Below are 12,008 nucleotides of genomic sequence, written 5' to 3'. Positions count from 1 at the left end.
ATCTACAGTATCCCCCTGCTGGCCCAGGGGAGAACTTCAGTACATAACATTTACCATCTTAATCCCACAACACAAAAGGGAAAGGGGACATGGAGGAAAGAGGAAAATCAAAATTATTCACAATTACCTTCTGCCCCACTCTTTCCAGGCACAGGTGCATGCTTAAAAGCTCTGTGTCTGAGCATGGTCTTTTGTGTGTGAGGATGTTCCCCCAGAGCTTTCCCCGCAAAAATAACAAAGAGGATAATGGAGTCAGCCCACACTTTTAGTTTAAAAAAATTAAAACTATCCTAAATTACATGAAGCAGAAATTCTAAGAACGTAAATCAAGTTTTGTTTTGTTTTTTTAAAAAAGCAAAGTACAATAAAATATATGGTAATGGTGATTCTTCAGTTTAATATATTAATCTTAATATATGGTCTTTAACGTTAAGTCAGCACAAATGTCAATTGAGATCTTAAGTGCATCGCTGTTTGCTCCAATTGAGCTTTAAAGAGCAAGTTATCATGAGAAAAGGTCCAGAGGAAAAAAGAAAAAGGGTGCTCAGACACAGAGCTTTAAAGCACAGATCAATCATACCTGGAAAGGGCGGAAGAAAGGTAATTGTGCCTCACCTACAATTAACCAGCTAGCATATTCAGGGGTAGGAGGTTCCTGGTGGAGCTGGGCCTCCAGCAAAGCTGATGAAATGAGCTCTGTATTGAGGCAGTTTGATGCAATGGCTGCCCTGAGGTGACCCCTGATGGGAAATGAGGCCTGACAGAGCTGGCCTGTCATAGCAGAGTCAATGGAGGGAGCTCTGCTTTTCAGCACCCCCACTATTTCAGATAGGTTGCAGCTATGAGTTTTGGCTACACTGACCCCCAAAGTCGGAAGAGCTCCTGAACAGAGATGGCATTCGACTCCTTACATAGTTTTCCTGGGTTTATATCCTATGTCCCACCCCCACTTTCAGACCCTCAGAGCCGGAAAGCAACTGACATTGAAGCAGTTGAGGGCCCCTGTTCAGCAGCACCTCTTCCTTCCATGAATTCAGGCCTAGACGTGTGGCAAAGGGGCTACTCAGCCACTATGGCTTGACCTTTGCACTGACTGGTAGCGCCTTCTCCCTGACCTTTGGACGCCATCATTCAAATCCAGCAACATCTTGAGGGCACCATGTTGACTGCCCTTGCCCCATGGCATCCCACACTATTTTGAAAGAGCCATTAAGTGGCTGCCTGGCAGTCATTGTAGCTCACGGATGCCAAGCAAGCTATGGAGAAACTATGAAGGTATGAACCAAAAGCGTTGCCTGGGTCCTCTCCTCCTGGCATTTTATTATGTGGACTGCCTTTTCCGTTCAGTGTCTCTGAGGCAGAAGAAGCATGTGTTTGCTCTCACTCTTTTCTTGAAGCAATCAGTCTCCTTCCGCACGGAAACGGCCTAATCAATGTACTGAGGCAAGTTTTGTTAAGAACCTGCAAACTTCCCATTTGAGTGGAAGGTTAATATTTGAGGGAGGCCCTTTTGCCTCCTAGTAGCGTGTGGACTGATTGGCTGCCCTGAGGTGACAGCACTCATTGTGGCCGGTTGGAATGAAGGGCTGTAGGCCTAAATAGCTTTGCATGTGGAATAAATAACTGGTCCTCCTTAAGAAGCTATTGTCTCTTTGTTGGTGAAAGCTGGAAGTGCACTGCAGTACTGATTGGAGAGCAAGTCCAGCCACACCTCCCTGTTCTGAGAAGGCAGAGCTACCTTCACCCCCTTCCTATCACAAGGTTCAGAGTTGGAGTGTGACAAAAGATTAATGGCTGCACTGAGGCTCAACTTTTCAAGTACAGTGGTGCCCCGCAAGACGAATGCCTCGCAAGACGGAAAACTCGCTAGAGTCTTGCTTTGCAAGACGAAAATGTCTTGCGAGTTCCTGCGGGGTTTTTTTCCTTTCCTCCCCTTTTTCTAAGCCGCTAAACCGCTTATCAGCTGATCCTATAAGCTCATAAACCGCTAAAAGCCTCTAATCCGCTAATCCGTCAATGGGCTTGCTTCGCAAGACGAAAAAACCGCTAGACGAAGAGAATCACAGAACGGATTCTTTTCGTCTTGCGAGGCACCACTGTAACAACAAAATGGAGAAGAAGAGCGGTGGTGTGTTTTTCCTCCTGAGCAAACGCCTTCCTCCCCGCCCTGCCCCACTCCCAGGTGAGGTGCAGAGCTGGAGTGTGGCAGGATCCGAATGGCATCACAAAGGCCTAGTTTTCAGGTAAGAACAAAATGGAAGGGAGCGACTACTTCCAGGTATCGTTGTCTCCTAAGCAGCTGACTATCATTCCCTTCAGCATGCCAGCACTACCACTACTGCGCTATAAGGGCTTCTCTAAAAGTGCAAGGATTTATATCTGGTGTAAGGATTGCTGTTCCTCACTAAGGTTTTGAAAGGGTTCTTTATAGGGAATATTGTTTTGTGTGCAACTGCTTTCCAACGTGATTGGGTTAATGCCCTTCTTTCCTTGAGACCAGCTTTCTCTAGAATAATAATAATTATAATAATTTTTATTATTTATACCCAGCCCATTTGGCTGGGTTTCCTCAGCCACTCTGGGCAGCTTCCAGTACATATAAAAACATAATAAAATGTCAGACATTAAAAACTACCCAATAAAGGGCTGCCTTCAGATGTCTTCTAAAAGTTGTATGTATCTGCTCCACATGCCACATTGAATGTTGTATGACATCAGGTGTGGGGCAGGCGGGTTGGATGTGAGGAAACTGGCCTTGTGGGCCAAACTGGGACCCCCGGCAACCCTAAGTAGGGCCGTGGGCTGGAGGTTCCCCACCCTTGCTGTAGGGAATGGGCCTGGCACTAGTTTAAAAAGTTGTGATTACTACTAAAAAGATGGCCTAGTCAAGCTGAGGCCTCAGGTATTAAAGTGGCACTATCTCCCAGGTTTATAAGTCTTGGCCAAAGGAAGCTGTGGAAATGTTTTTCTGGTCATCAGGTAATAGAACATACAGGTCCATCCACACTATATTCGAGCACCCAAATTCTAGAGGGTAGTTTGTGCATCTCTTCTTCACATGTCTCTTCTGACAGGACACCACAGGGCTCATATATCTTGTCCCAATGTATTTATCTGTAATTGATAAATGTTAATCTGCTAATGGTATTTTGTTTGTAAGTTATTTCTGTAATGAAGTCAAATTCTGTAACTTCATGTTTCTTTCTCTCTAGGAATGGCAAAAATGTATTTTCTTGTTGGTCCTGCCTTCTACCTGGTGGAGTTAACTTTTTTCTGTTTGCTGCATTCTCTGCTGATCAGAAGAACACTTCACAGTGAGTCCAACTTTCCATTCTTACTCTGTTTTGTGCCTAAGTGCAAAAGTTATAAACATGCCCCACCAAGTGTGAAGAATGTGCGTGTGTTGAATTAGTTGTCTGTCTCTCTTTAAAAATTGGAGGTAGAAACCTGATCTGTTCATGGCTGCTGTGTCCTTCACACTTGATGGGTTGTGCATGAGTATTTTGTACTTGAGTAAAAGAGGTAAAGTGAAAATCCACACTTAGACTTCTAGCTGTATGGTGATGTTCATGATCCGAAACGATAACGCAACAGAAGTGATGACAAAGGTTTTTAAAATAAATAAATAAATCCATAATTTGTCAAAAGAACATCTGTTGCATATCTATGATGAGCCACTCAATCAGCAAACACAGAGAAATATATTCTGTGATAACTAATAGTTCTGCATTTCCCAAAAATATTAATAATCAAGATGTAAATGATGCTTATTTCAGTCCTAACAAAAATCAAACTTCTTTAAAAACATCCTAATTTTGAAAATTCAAATATCTGATCCTCCACTATTTTGTATGATAATCTACCCTGTTGGTGACAATCACATAATGATGTATGTGGAGAAGATTATTTATTAAATAATAATTTCTATTAGAGCTTTATTTGTGTATCAAAGTATGCATCATTTTCAGGGAATGTCAATCCAATCTAATTTCACGGAGATTCTGTTCAGCATGGAGATTCTTGGGCATCAATTTATATTTTTAGACAGTGAGCATCGCAAGTGAATTGTGCATTTTGTAAGGTTTATGGCGCCCAGATCCCCAGCTTGTGCCAATAAAAAGACGGTTACAAGCTTATTCTCTGATATTATTCTCAACAAAATAAGCAGCACTTCATTTACTGTTGCTACTGTTTTTTCCTGATTTCCTTGTTTTTAAAAATGATTATATAATTCAGAATGATTATATATTTGCTGAGAATAGAGAACTCTTAATTATCTGAACCTTAAGGCTTGTTTCACATGTGCAATTAGTACCTATGTAATAATTACCATAACAAGGAAATGCTTGGGTGAAAAGCAAAGCTAAGTAACAATTACATTTTTAATGGCTTATTCATATTATATACAACTTTCTGGTGTGACTGGCAAATATTGTGTGGTTTAGGACACCAGAATTTCAAGATCTGCTTTTCCTTACATGAACCTGAAGTTCATCAGAAGCCTTTCTCCATATGCCTCATCCAAGGGATAAGCAGAGCAGAGCAACACAAGAACAGACTTTTTCAGTGGTGTCTTTCTGCCTCCACATTTGACAAATGCTCTCTATGAGGAAACATACCTGGCATACCACGGTCAGTTTTTAAGCACCAGGCTGAGCAGGGCTGGCAGATTGAAGCAGTCACCTCAGGTGGCAGAATCCTTTGGAGCAATGCCCCTGCGAGTGCCTTGCCTGCTACTGCCAGGGTTGCACAATGGTGGCTTGCAGTAAGATCTCGCTGGAAGCAGCTATGTGACCCAAGCAAGTGCAGCTGCAGCAGGGAAGAGGATCTTCCCATTTTACCTCAGATGGGGAATAGGACTGGTCGCCCCTGAGGTTGAAACATTTTGTTTACCCAGATTTTTGGTGGTTATGTTTTTGAGATCATACTTGTTGTTGTTGTTTAATTAAATTTGTATAGTGCTCTTCATCTGAAGATCATAGGGTGGTTCACAACATAAAAATACAAAATGACAACACAAAATGCATAATTTTAAAACCCACCATTGTTACTTTGCTGGATCTCATGATTGTTTTTTTTTAAAAGACTTCTTGGCTTTTATCTAGTTCAGTGTGCTTTTTCCTTTAGTGGCCAACCAGATGCTTATTTGAAGTGCAAAAGCTGAAACACGAGGACGGTGGAATCCTCCGACCATTGTTCCTCAGTCCCTGGTGTTCAGGTGCAAGCTACTTCTGATCCTTGAGACAGCAATATGCTTTTCATAACTCATAATGATTGATGGCCTTATTCTCCATGAATTTGTCCAATCTACCTTTAGAGCCATCTTAATTTGATGTCCAACACCATGTTTTGCACTAGCAAACATTGTATTTTAACTATGGATCTGGTATTTAAAATCTGGTGTTACGTGGAGTGCTTTCCAGTCCTCTGGTAAGGAGGCCACATACCCACACCCATGAGGGACAAGTTACCATAAGAATACATTATTATTTAGACAAGCCTACCCAGATGCTTAGGGACGCGGGTGGCGCTGTGGGCTAAAGCCTCAGCGCCTAGGGCTTGCCGATCGAAAGGTCGGCGGTTCGAATCCCCGCGGCGGGGTGCGCTCCCGCTGTTCGGTCCCAGCGCCTGCCCACCTAGCAGTTCGAAAGCACCTCCGGGTGCAAGTAGATAAATAGGTACCGCTTACCAGCGGGAAGGTAAACGGCGTTCCGTGTGCGGCTCTGGCTCGCCAGAGCAGCGATGTCACGCTGGCCACGTGACCCGGAAGTGTCCCCGGACAGCGCTGGCCCCCGGCCAATAAATGTGAGATGGGCGCACAAACCCCACAGTCTGTCAAGACTGGCCCGTTCGGGCAGGGGTACCTTTACCTTTACCTTTACCTTTACCCAGATGCTTGGAAGTTTGGATGAGTTTTATTTATTTATTTATTTAGATTTTTTAAAAAAATTTATAACAATTAATGATACAAATCTCATTCATCAAGTTATTTACAATTATTCTCCCTCCCCTCTTCTGGACCTACCTCAACTCCCCCTGTGCTGAGTTATTTGGTTTTATTTATCGTATCCTGCTTTTCCTACACAAAAATAAAATCCCTTATCATTTCTCTGAAATATCTGTTACTCAAGTGAAATTGTGAAGTTTATTCAAATCCTGCCAGTGGTGCAGAGTGCCTTCTATCAGCTTCGGCTGGTGCCCAGCTGCACCACTATGTTGCAGTTGTGCTGAATGCACTCCCCCCCCCTCCATATTCCTTGCTTACATAAAAACACTGTGTAATCTGGAATGGCTACCATGTCACAGTGGATTTCCAGTGCTATATGAATCAGACAAGGAGTAGCCAGTGTGGTACCCTCCAGATGTTGTTGAACAAAAACTCCAATCAAACCTGACCATGTGTTGTGTTAGCTGGGATTGATGGGTGTTGTAGTCTGGATGGCACCACATTTGCTACCCCTGAATTAGACATAGGCCCTCCTCTGGTGCACATTGGGAAATCAATACAGATCCATCAAGCTCCTAGTTTTCAAGGACTGTGTGCCTGCTTCACTGAACTATGTCTTTCTGAGGAACTTATTGCAAGCGGCTGAAAGAAATGGAATTTTTCCCCAAGTTGAGACCGAAGAATTCCCTTGAAAGTTTCCCTTCAACTATAATAGGGCCTTGGAATGACTCCTTCATCAGGACAACATAGTGTCCTGAAAAACACTTAGCTGGAATACTTAACCTTCCACATCTACCAGATAAAATATGTTTACAAAGTCACACCCTAGAATGGTCTGGATTCTATGCTTTGCCTAGGTCAGGCATGACCAAACTTGGCCCTCCAGCTGTTTTGGGACTACAGTTCCCATCATCCCTGACCACTGGTCCTATTAGCTAGGGATGATGGGAGTTGTAGCCCCAAAACAGCTGGAGGGCCAAGTTTGGCCATTGCTGGCCTAGGTGGTGGATGTTATAAAACTTCCTACCCACATTAAGTGTTTGGTTTCAGCTACTGTCATGCTTAATGAATTGTCGTCAAGATGTCTGGGCTGCAGTATCTGAATATTTCTCTTCCTAATAATAACTGACCGTATGTGTTTCTTAGGCTAAACACAATTGCAGAAGATTATGAGATCTATATTTAGGATTAACACATTTACAGAAGATTATACAATTAAGATTAAGATTAAGATTATATAACTGTTGCCACATCTTTGTATTGTGTAAAAGAGATCTTCACCTGCAACAGGATGTCTACTGCTAGTATTCAAGTGATTAAACAGGAGCATAGGCAGCTGCCTTTATTGAGTCAGAGCATTAGTCCATTTAGCTCAATGTCTCCACCAGGTATGGGGAACCTTTGACCCTCTGGATGTTACTGAACTGCAGTTCCCATCAACCCTAGCAAGCATGACTAATGGTCAAGGATGATGGGAGTTGTAGTTCAGCAACATCTGAAAAGACAAATACTCTAACTAGTCTATGCTGACTGGGAGTAGGGAACATTCCCAGCCTTAGCAGGAGATGCTGGGGATGGAACCTGATGCTGTACCATGGAACTTCAGCCTCTTCCTTACAAATGATTATCATGTTGAATTCTAGACTATGTACTGGAATATTAGACTCAAAGCATATATACACAACTTTCTTGCACACATGCACTGGTTTGGCTGTAAAATAAGAGTTGGGGTTATGCTAAATAGACTGCATGCTCCATTTAACCTCAAAAAAAATGACGTTTCCCCTTTTATAACCAAACCAACACATGTATGTTTAATAACACAACAGGTCAGCTTTGACCTTTATTTAGGGCTTGTCCACACTTCCACTTATCCCAAGGAAAAGCAGCAGGACAAGCGGAAGTGTGGACAAACCCCTATGTAATCAATAAAGGTAAAGGTACCCCTGACCATTAGGTCCAGTCGTGAACGACTCTGCAATCCTAAACATGTCTGCTCATATGAATGAATGAATTTACTTTATTATGGTCACAGACCAGCATAAACAAAACATCTAAATAAATAGCATCACAATATCTCTAAGCGGATAATTATTAAATTAATTGGGAACAAGAACCAAACGTAGATTAAAACATATACATAGAATACCTGATTAAGCATAGGTAATGGATGAATAAAACTGATAAGGAAAATTTAAAGGAGATCAGTTCAAAAAGAACAGCTGTATGGGGTGGGTCTTCCGAAGTGCGGATCTAACAATGTGGGCCTTCTATTGAGGACTGATTTGTAGCATAAACCATCCTTCGACGAAAATCAGGCAACTAAATATGTGACTTCTGGGCTTTTGTCCTGTAATAATAGGGAGGTGTAGTGTTGTTCTGAACACCCAGGGAACTTATATAGGATGGGGTGGATAAACCTAGCTCGAATGTCTGTGTAATACTCGCAATAAAGAAGGGCATGCTCCGTTGTTTCCTCCTGCCCAGTGTCTGCTCATAAGTAAGTCTCAGTGAATTCAACAGGAGTCATCCCTAGACCAGGTAAATGTGGGGGGGATGTCAGCCCACATAGTAATTTTAACAAAGTTGAAGAAAATTCCCATGGATAAAATATGTATGAAGAAGAGCAAAATTCAAAATCATGAATTTCATTAGCTATTTTTCTCCCCCTATTTCTGTTGTTATGCCAATTAATTTCACTGGACTTACTGTGGTTTCTTAAAGGGCAACATACAGCTACGTTCTGTTAAAGGGCAATGCACGATTTCCACAAATCTATCGAGCTGTCATCATAAACAGTCAGATAGATAGTATAGTTTCTGGTGAAAACATTGAACGGTGATGGCAACATCAAATTGATCTAATCCTGGGTGTTTTTATAATCTGAAGGGATTACTTTAAAAATAATAATAAATGCTATGGTGGAAGCCAGACCCTTTCCAGTTGTGTTTGAGTACAGAGTAGAAACCCATGCTCAGATATACTCTTTTTTGTATTAGTATTGTTATATCTACTCAAGTGCTGAGCCCAGGCAGTGAAGAAACGTGCTCCAGTTTCCTAAGTACACTAACGGTCAGGGGTACCTTTACCTTTACTGCATTCTAATAGGACACAAAGCCACTCCCGACATCCGGAGGGGAGGGGCTGCGGGCGCATGCCCCATTCACACCCTTGCGGGGTTGGCTGCAGCCCCACGGGACTTGGGGAATCCCGGGATTCATTAGGGTTCATCATTCACCGCGCCAGCCAACTGGCTGGCGGCGGGGGTGCGACTTGTAGGGGGCATTTAAGGTCGGGGCAGCCCATGCTCGCCCCTTTCTTTTCTTTCAGCAGCTGCTGGCAGTTCCTGCAATTCTGATCAGTTTAAATTGCTTAGTTGTCACAAAGTACCTTTGCTTTCTTGATCATAGCGTTAATCCTTCATTCATTGTGCTGCTGGAGCCATTTAGTTCCTTGGCATTGCTTGAAGCATTAATAATTCTTTACGGGGCCGGGACAAATTAAATCATCTTGCTGCCTGATACCAATAATTCATTCAGGGGTTATTGCTGAAGGAGCTGTCTTCGCCTTTAAATAATTCATAGGTTTAATTAAAAAGTTGTGTGAGATGTGTTTAGGTGTCCACCCTGCAACGACCTGCTACAAGAATAAGCAGCAGCCCTTTTGGGGCGGCAGGGGTCACTTCCACCAGGGAAACCGGGGTGCCCCCTCAGGCGCGTCAGGACCCTCCCGCGGCACAGTGGGGAATCGCTACTAATTTGTCCCTCGACCTAGCTCACTCTCTTATTAAACTCCATCCCTTAAAAACACTCTTAAATCTATATCCCAATAGGCAAGCCGCCCTTCTTCTGTGGGAAGGGTTTTCCCAAGGGTTCAGAATTCCAGTCGCCTTCATCCCCAATTCCAGTAGCCCCCCCCAATCAAAAGTCAGTTTTGGAGAGACCAGACATTGCCATGAAAAAGATTCAGAAGGAAATTTTGGCCGGCAGGGTGGCTGGTCCATTTGCGGAACCTCCCATTGATCAGCTGCATATTTCACCGCTCGGCATCGTCCCCAAAAAGGCCCCGGGGCAATTCGGCATGATTCTTAACCTTTCTTACCCCAAGGGCGCTTCTGTTAATGATGCTATCCCCCAGGAGCTGTGCACGGTGAAGTATGCATCCTTTGATCAAGCAGTGAAGTTGGTCCGGGGTTTCGGTAGGGGCGCCTTCCTGGCAAAATGTGACATCGAATCCGCTTTTTGCCTTCTCCCAGTCTACCCTGGACTATCGCTGGTTAGGCTTTAAATTCCAGGGTGCTTATTTCATCGATAAAGCGATGCCCATGGGGTGTTCAATTGCCTGCGCTGCCTTCGAGACTTTCAGCACCTTCCTGGACTGGGCGCTGAAGTTCAAAACTGGTTCCGAAGGGGTGGGGCATTACTTGGATGACTTTATTCTGGTCGCAAGTAATGCAAATGACAGTTTGGCCTTGCTGCAGGCCTTCAAGTCTATGGCTGAGAAGCTGGGCGTCCCTTTAGCAAACGAAAAGACCGAGGGCCCAGTCACTATGACTTACCTGGGCATTGAGCTTGACACAATTGCCCAAACATCTCGTCTACCTACTAAGAAGTTGCTTGCCCTAAAGGAGCTTGTTTCACTGCTATTGTCATTAAGGAAGGTTACCCTCAAGCAAATTCAATCACACTTGGGTCACCTTAACTTCGCGTGCCAAGTGGTTTCCCCCAGTCGTCCCTTTTGTGGACGACTGGCAAAATTGTCAGCAGGTTTAAGGTCGCCACATCATAGGGTGCGTCTCTTGAAGGCAGTAAAATCAGATCTCGGGGTGTGGCTGCAATTCTTAGACGACTATAACTGAATATCACTTTGGCGGGATAGCATGGCCTTGCAATCCAATTTCCAGGTGCATTCAGACGCAACAGGTTCTCTGGGTTTCAGCGTCTACTTTAGAGGGCAGTGGTGCGCACAGCGATGACCCTCTTCATGGCAGGGAAAATCCATACTTCGCTATTTAACATTCTTAGAATTCTTCCCTATAGTAGTTGCAATTCATCTATGGGCCAAGCAATTTAAAGACCACAGGGTCTGCTTTTGGACAGACAACCAAGCAGTGGTATCTCTTTTAAATAAGCAATCTTCTCGTTCGCCTAGAGTAGCGTCGCTTTTACGGTATTTTGTCCTTTCCTGCCTTCGGCTAAACTTATATGCCTCAGCCAAATTTGTAGAAGAAGAAGAAGAGTTTGGATTTGATATCCCGCCTTTCAATCCCCTTCAGGAGTCTCAAAGCGGCTAACATTCTCCTTTCCCTTCCTCCCCCACAACAAACACTCTGTGAGGTGAGTGGGGCTGAGAGACTTCACAGAAGTGTGACTGGCCCAAGGTCACCCAGCAGCTGCATGTGGAGGAGCAGAGACACGAACCCGGTTTCCCAGATTACGTGACTACTGCTCTTAACCACTACACCACACTGGCTCTCAGTATTGGGTACTGGGTATTGATAACAACATTGCGGATGCTCTGTCTCATTTCCAGATGGATCGCTTTCGCTCATTGGCGCCAGATGCGCAGCAGCTGCCTCAGCCGTTTCCGGAGCACCTCTGGAGTATTGGCAGGAAGAAGTGATAAAGGGAGTATTGTCAGCAGTTGCTCCCTCAACCCTAAGATCCTATAATAAGGCGTGGTTAGATTTCACATCATTTTGCCAGAAGAAAGGGCTATTTAAGCCAGGCAGGCCCCCGGCCAAGTCGGAGGTTTTAGAATATCTAGTGCGCCTCCGCGACTTAGGGCGGGCTCCCAAAACCCTCAATATTCATTCCGCAGCAATATCGTTCTTCTCCAAAGCTCTGTTCTCAGTCGACCCCTGCTCACACTTTGTGGTACAGAAGTTTCTGGAGGGCTGGCGTAGGTCACAACCTCCTAGCTCCGATAGCAGAATACCCATAACTTATGACATACTCATGCAAATGCGTAAGAAGCTCAGGGTCATCTGCTGGTCTAGGTATGAGGCCAGGTTATTTTCCACAGCTTTTTCATTTGCCTTCTTTGGCGCCTTGCGCATAGG

General features: G+C 44.1%; 1 long non-coding RNA gene across 2 annotated transcripts; it reads left to right on the top strand.

The window, feature by feature from the left end:
* Positions 1-2,803: 2,803 nt before the first annotated feature.
* Positions 2,804-11,558, top strand: LOC309540354. 2 transcript variants are annotated; one of them, XR_014223208.1, is made up of 3 exons: positions 2,804-2,979; positions 3,213-3,314; positions 11,480-11,558. It is a non-coding gene; the product is annotated as an uncharacterized lncRNA (long non-coding RNA). The 2 variants fall into 2 exon arrangements; XR_014223209.1 differs by lacking the exon at positions 11,480-11,558 and adding an exon at positions 4,446-5,047.
* The last annotated feature ends 450 nt before the right edge of the window (positions 11,559-12,008 follow it).

This window comes from Podarcis vaucheri (assembly GCF_965113315.1).
Source record: "Podarcis vaucheri genome assembly, chromosome: 9".
Classification (NCBI taxonomy): domain Eukaryota; kingdom Metazoa; phylum Chordata; class Lepidosauria; order Squamata; family Lacertidae; genus Podarcis; species Podarcis vaucheri.
This window is presented reverse-complemented; position numbering and strand designations above follow the sequence as displayed.